We start from the raw sequence: 7,385 nt of genomic DNA, 5'->3' as shown, positions 1-7,385 counted from the left end.
AGAGTTCGTGAATACCAGAACACTGCTTGTAGAGAACCTGGGGTAGAGAACGAACATGGCATTAGAGTCCCCCAGCCTCTGGTCACCTTTCACCAACCAATCTAAGCATAACTGTGCTTTAGTTTGTTTCTGTGTACAGACATTTTATTAGTTGTAGTTGATTGATTCATAAATATTGAGCTCAAGGCCACAGGGCTATAACCTTTGCTGGAGTAAAGCTCATTTCATGCATGTGCATTGGAACCTCCACATCTGACCCCCTCCCACGCTGACCTCTCCCACACTGACCCCTCCCACACTGACCTCTCCCACACTGATCCCTCCCATGCTGACCCCTCCTACACTGACCCCTCCCACACTGACCCCTCCCACACTGACCTCTCCTACACTGACCCCTCCCACACTGACCCCTCCCACACTGACCCCTCCCACACTGATCTCTCCCACACTGACCTCTCCCACACTGACCTCCTCCCACACTGACTTCTCCCACACTGACCTCCTCCCACACTGACCCCTCTCACGCTGACCTCTCCCACACTGACCCCTCCCATGCTGACCTCTCCCACACTGACCCCTCCCATGCTGACCTCTCCCACATTGACGCCTCCCACGCTGACCTCTCCCACACTGAACTCCTCTCACACTGACCTCCTCCCACACTGACCCCTCTCACGCTGACCTCTCCCACACTGACCCCTCTCACGCTGACCTCTCCCACACTGACCCCTCCCACGCTGACCTCTCCCACACTGAACTCCTCTCACACTGACCTCCTCCCACACTGACCCCTTCCATGCTTACCCCTCCCACACTGGCCTCTCCCACACTGACCTCCCCACCCACTGAACCCTCCCACACTGACCACCCATCACTGATCCCTCCTTTGCTGACCCCTCCTACACTGACCCCTCTCACAATGACTCTCCCCACACTGACCCCCTCCATACTGACCCCTCCTCACACTGACCCTTCCCACACTGACACCCCCCACAATGACCCCTTCCACCCCTCCCCTCACTACCTCTCCCACACTGACCCCTCCACACCCTGACCCCTCTCAAATGACCCTTCCCACACTGATGCCTCCTCACATTGACCCCTCCCACACTGACCCTCCTTGTGCTGACCACCTCCTAGGTTGACCTAATCCTCACAGACTGGACATGCACCACATGCACATATCAGCACAGCAGGCCTAGGTCCTTATCAGGTGGTTACAGCCCCTGGGCGGTCATCTTACAGAGGTGCAGTTGTGTTTTCTCCAGAAGGGACAACAGATTCCTATCCTCTGAAACACTGGACAGCACTTTAGAACATATTTGGGGCCCTTTAAATGGTGAAATCACAAACTTAGAGCACAGAAACTACAAAAAACACAGCACTAAGAGGCTACAAACAGGTCTCTGTGAGAGCTGAGAAGGCAGAGAGTAGCCTGCTTCATGTCAGCTGGGGCCATGGCATCCTGTGACTCAGACTCTCTACTGCCCTGTGCCTGTCCACAGGGGACTGTGATAGTGCCGTGAGTATTGGCTTGGGGTTACAAGTAAGTCTTAGAATGTGGGTGAATTTGCAAATATAGAATCTGCAAATAATGAAGAACGACTTCTATACATATATGAAATGTGTTTTAAATATACATTATCTATTAAATGTACATATAAATTATATATATGCCAACTATATTAAATACATTCACAATTTGCCATTATCACAGAAAAAACACAGGAAGAGCCTGAAGAGTGTTGAGAGGAAAACTTTGCTGCCCAGCAGGAAACCCAGTCGAGCAGTGAGGATGAGGTTCCAGGGGAGAAATGAGGTAGACTTTTTAAAGTCCCCCAAAATGGTATATTAGGGTTCTCCAGGGCTGCAGAACCAATAGGGTGTATACATATTTAAGATACGCATATCTACGTATGTAAATAGATTTATTGTGAGGAGCTGGCCCACACTGTGAGGCTAGCAAGTCCCAGATCACAGAGAGAGTTACAAACCGCTGTCAACCTGGTTCCAGTCAAAGGCCATCAGGCTGATACTCAGTGAGAGCTGATGTTGCTGTTCCAGTCCAAGGGCGGGAAAAAGCTGACAGCTCTTGCTCAAAGATGCCAGACAGAAAGCAATCATCTTTTACTTGGGGAGGGTCAGCCTTTACGCTCTGCTCAGATCTTCACCCGACGGGATAAAGCCCACCTGCTCTATGGAAGGCAATCTGCTTTGCTCAGTGTCTGCTGATTTAAATGTTAACCTCTTCCAGAAACATCTTCACAGACACCCAGAATAATGTTTAACCCCAAACCTGGGCACCTTGTGACCCAGCCAATTTGCCACATGGAATCAACCGTCACAACTGGGAACTGTTCCTGTCCCTCATTGGGAAAGACTCGCCCTTGGGTGTAGCTGAAGGCCTGGAGGCAGGAGCGTGCTGCCCCAGCTAGAGAGAGCAGGCTGGGCTACCACTCACGTCCTGAGGGCCAGCTGCTGTGTAGGGGACGCAGCTGCACTGGTCAGGAGAGGAGGGCAGGCCAGTGGAGGCCCCCTTTCCCATTCCCTTTCTTTCCTCATCCAAAAGTCTACTTCCTAACCCTGTTTTTACATTTTTACTGCATATGTACCTAGCCACGAATAACAAGTTATTTTTATACAGTAAAGTTTATCTCTGTGAAATCTACAGTATGTATTCTTCTGCAGTTTCTTAAAAACCTCAAAATTACAGTTCAGGGATTTATCCTTGTTGCCTATGTAGATGTGGTTGGTTCATTCTGAAGTTACAGTTTTACTAATCAGCATTAAGTGTTTTTCTTCTAGTCGTTGTGCTACTATTTCAAAACGCTGCAGTGACGACTCTCACACGTCATACCTTATGCGTGTGTGCAAAGAGCTCGGCATCTTGGGAGGGCACCGCTGAGTGTGGGCATTTTCACGTTCGGCAGGCGCTAGCAAATTGGCTTCCCGAAAAGGCTGTACAAACCACACGCCCAGCAACAGTGAATGCCGTTCTCTGTTGCTTCACACACTCTCTAAATTAGGAGGCGTTGGACTTCTTACTTTTTGCCAACTTGCTTGGTGTAAAATGTTATCTCATTTTTGTTTAATTTGTATTTTCCTAATTGCTAGGGAAGGTGAAAAGCTCTGTGTGGCTGTTTGGCCATTTGGTTTCCTTTTACTTACCTATTTTTGTCTTCCCCCTTTTCCTGGTTGATGTGTTTCCCTGTTCGTGTGTCGTATCTAAGCATGAAAAGTGCATCTGTACACAAGTATTCTCTTAACCGTGTCTCCTACATTTCTTCCCTAGTGTGTCTTTCAGTTTTGTTTACACAGACTTTGGCATCCAAAACATTTTAATTATTTTAATGGGGTACATTTATGTTTTATTTAAGAAATTCTTCTCTACTTTAAGGCCATAAAGATATTCCTATATATTGATACCCTCCATAGCGTCACCTCACAATTTTGAAGCTTTCATTTCATACTTACAACTTAAATTAGGCTGGAAGTCATTTTAATATTAAAGACTGTAGGAAATCTAAGGATAGTCGATTCTCTCAGCCTCATTTCTGAGACAGCTTTTTCTTTCCCTGCTCTTATGACCTGCATGGATCACCCTCTAAGTGTGTATGTCTGGTCTGGGGGGTTTCTATTCTGACCTAATAGTTATCCTCAAGCTAACAGCACACTGTTGTAAGCACTAAAGCTTTATAATACACCCTGATATTGGAGATGGCAAACTGTTCCCCTTATTTTTATATTTCAAAATCATCTTGATCACTCTTGGTCCTTTATTTTTCTCTGTGAATTTTAGGAATAGATTGGCAAGTTCAGTCAAAAACCTTGTGAAAATTAGAACAGCATTGAATTTATAGGTTAATTAGGGGAAAATGATCATTTTTATAACATTCACTCTTTCCATCTTTTAATGTTCTCTAGCTGTCTATGTTTGTGTCTTTTAACACATATTTACATTTTCTATTATGATACTGTACACATCTTGTTAAGTTTATCATGTTCCTTATTTTTCTCTGCCATTGTGAATGGGAGCTTTTCTTTAATTGCATTTTTAAATGGTTGCTTATTAGTTACAGCAAAGCTGTTCTCTTTATATATTGTTTTCTACCCGGAATCTATGATGAGCTGTCATTAGTTTAATTAACCTAATTGTGGTTGACTTTCAAACATATCATTGGCTGATAGTAACTGTGACGTTTCATTTTTTTCAGTTATTATTATGTTCTCTCTCTCCTTCTGGATTTCTGTCTGACAGTGAGTCTCTCGTCATGTTCCTGACTTTTCAAGTAATGCTTCTAATTTTCCCCTTCACTATGACATGTGCTTCAGGTTGTTGGTAGATTGGCAGGTATAAGACAGAAACATTTTTTTCAACTTCAAATTACTGCATGTTTCTTTCTTGCTTCCTTTTTTCCTTCCTTCTTTCTTATTTCTCTTTCTTTTTACCAAGTCTCTCCTCAACTCTCTCCTTCCCTTCCTTAATTTCTCTAGTAAAAAAGTAATGAATGTTAAGCGTTACGGAAAGTGTGCGTTCTCTGTTTACAGCTGTGCCTACCATCACATTTTTATTGTACTATATCGTCCTTGTGAAGTTTTCACATCAAGGGTTTTCTTGCTTCATAAAAGGAACTGGGGAGCTTCTCCGCTTTTTGGTCTCAAGGACTGTTGTATAAAATAAGAATTATCTGCTCCTTGGAGAGCTGGTTAAACCCGGACTGTTGTATAAAATAAGAATTATCTGCTCCTTGGAGGGCTGGTTAAACCCGTCCCTTTCTTTTGGCCTGATCTTTGTTTTGTAGATTATGGGCAATGATTTAATTTTTGTCACAAGTGTTTATCAGTAAACACTTTTTAAACTTAATATTTTAAACTTAATATTTCTTCTTGGGTCAATTTTAATACTTTATATTTGGCTCAGGATATTAGACGTGTAAATATACAGCCCCCTCACAAATTGGTGTTCAGAGTGTCAGATACTAAGTCCAGAGTGGGGCGGTCTGCAGAGTAGGCTGTGGACAGGCAGAGAGAAGTCTGCTTTTTCTTTCATTTTCATTTGTAAGCTTTCTTTTCCCTTCTCTTTCACCTTTATTTTCTAAAATCAGTATTACCTAGAAATTCTTCCTACCGCAATTATGCTGCTTTCCCAGAAACTCGGGAGCTGGCAGGCAGGAGCCGTCCCCACCCATACCCTGGCCCCTGCATGCCACTGTCCTTACTCACAGCTCCTGTGGGTTTTTCTGGGACAAAAAAAAAATACTCAAAACATAGTGTTTGAACTTCAATGGCCCCAGGAGGAGACTCCTGGTAACATAGCAGAGTCGGACAAGAATTCATTCCGACTCCAACCCTCACCCATATCAGGATGCATATTTAAGAATAATTGCCAAATACTTAAAAAAGAGCACACAACCTCATTCTTGTGGGTTTTGTATCCCTATATCAGACAAGTTTGGACAGATTCTACTAATGCTATTTCTAAGTGATGGTTCTCAAGAGATTTCCAGCAACTTGAGGGAGAAAGGAGATGGGGTGAGGGTGGAGATGAGGGAAGGGGTGAGATAAACCTGCTGGGCCCTGGGGGGCTGCCCAGGTGGCTACCGGAAGCTGCTGCACTCACCTTCTAGACCTTCTGAAACTCTGATCACGTTGGGAAAGTGAGGGGAGAACTGGGGAGGACACCCCTGCTTTCCTAAGCTAGCAACAGTGAGGACGAAAGGTGAAGTCGCGTGAGGTCAGTTTGGCTCTGCAACTCTGTGTGGCCAGCTGCTGTGTGGTCAGTGGCTGTGTGGTCTGCTGTGTGGTCAGCTACTGTGTGGTCTGCTGTGTGGCCAGCTGCTGTGTGGGCAGCTGCTGTGTGGGCAGCTGCTGTGTGGCCAGCTATTGTGTGGCCAGCTGCTGTGTGATCAGCTGCTGTGTGGTCAGCTACTGTGTGGCCAGCTGCTGTGTGGGCAGCTGCTGTGTGGTAGCTGCTGTGTGGCCAGCTGTTGTCTCATTAGCTGTTGTGTGGCCAGCCGCTTTGTGGTCAGTGTTGAGGTGTGTGGCCAGCTGCTGTGTGGTAGCTGCTGTGTGGCCAGCTGTTGTCTCATTAGCTGTTGTGTGGTCAGCTGCTGTGTGGCCAGCTGTTGTGTGGTAGCTGCTATGAGGCTGAGTGCTATGTGATCAGTTGCTGTGTGGTAGCTGCTGTGTGGCCAGCTGTTGTCTCATTAGCTGCTGTGTGGTCAGCTGCTGTGTGGTCAGTGTTGAGGTGTGTGGCCAGCTGTTGTGTGGCCAGCTGCTGTGTGGTAGCTGCTGTGTGGTAGCTGCTGTGTGGTCAGCTGCTGTGTGGTCTGTTGTATGGCCAGTTGTTGTGTGGTAGCTGCTGTGTGGCCAGTTGTTGTGTGGTAGCTGCTGTGTGGTCAGCTGCTGTGTGGTAGCTGCTGTGTGGTCAGCTGCTTTGTGGTCAGTGTTGAGGTGCCCAGAGGTGAGCAAGGCCCACCTGCCAGCTGAACTGTGGGAGGACCTCAGCTCTGGGGGTCAACCATGCAGACCCAAGACTGTGTGTTTTGGGTGTTTAGTGTAAAGTCTGAGGCTGGAAATGCAGCGGGTCTCAGACGTTGATTCCAAAGCATCTCACAGGGAACACAGACGACTTGGAGGCAAAAGAAGTGGCCACAGGGGCCAGAGCAGGTTTGAGCAGCGTGATCTGGAGGAAGCTCTCAGGGAGTACCTGTGACAGGACGTCACAGCTGCCTCTGGTGAAGGAAGAACCATAAGGGCCCAGCCCAGAGCACAGGAGTAGGTGGTAAGGTTTCCCCTCAAAGAGCACACTGAAGGTGGAGCCAGCTGCATGGCCGGTGAACACGTCACGTGGGCAGCCACGGAGGCTCTGTCTGAAATGCTAAGCTATAGGACAGAGGCCTCATTGTGGGCACAGTGCTGTGGGACGTTCTGCAGGGAGGTCGTGGTTAGCCCAAGTGATGCTGGCAGGTGAGGATGTGGAAGAGGCCTGAGAAGAGCAGGTGCAAGGATGCAGAGTGTGGGGCGACAGGGCATGTGGGGATGGGGCATGAGGACAGGGAGTGCAGGGACGGGGCCAAGGGGATAGGGCGTGGGGGGAGCAGGGGTGCAGTGACAGGGCACACGGGGTCAGAAGGTGCATGGACAGGGCATGCAGGGTCAGGAGGTGCAGGGTCAGGGCACGCGGGGTCAGGAGGTGCAGGGTCAGGAGGTGCATGGACAGGGCACGCGGGGTCAGGAGGTGCATGGACAGGGCACGCGGGGTCAGGAGGTGCATGGGCAGGGCACGTGGGGTCAGGAGGGTTAGTGCATGTTTTGGGGTTTTTTTTTTTGAGACGAGATCTCCCTCTGTTTTTTTTTTTGAGACGAGATCTCCCTCTGTTGCC

This window comes from Otolemur garnettii, unplaced genomic scaffold (assembly GCF_000181295.1).
Source record: "Otolemur garnettii isolate 467f Iridium unplaced genomic scaffold, OtoGar3 scaffold00138, whole genome shotgun sequence".
Lineage (NCBI taxonomy): Eukaryota > Metazoa > Chordata > Mammalia > Primates > Galagidae > Otolemur > Otolemur garnettii.
Note: the sequence above shows the minus strand (reverse complement) of the source record.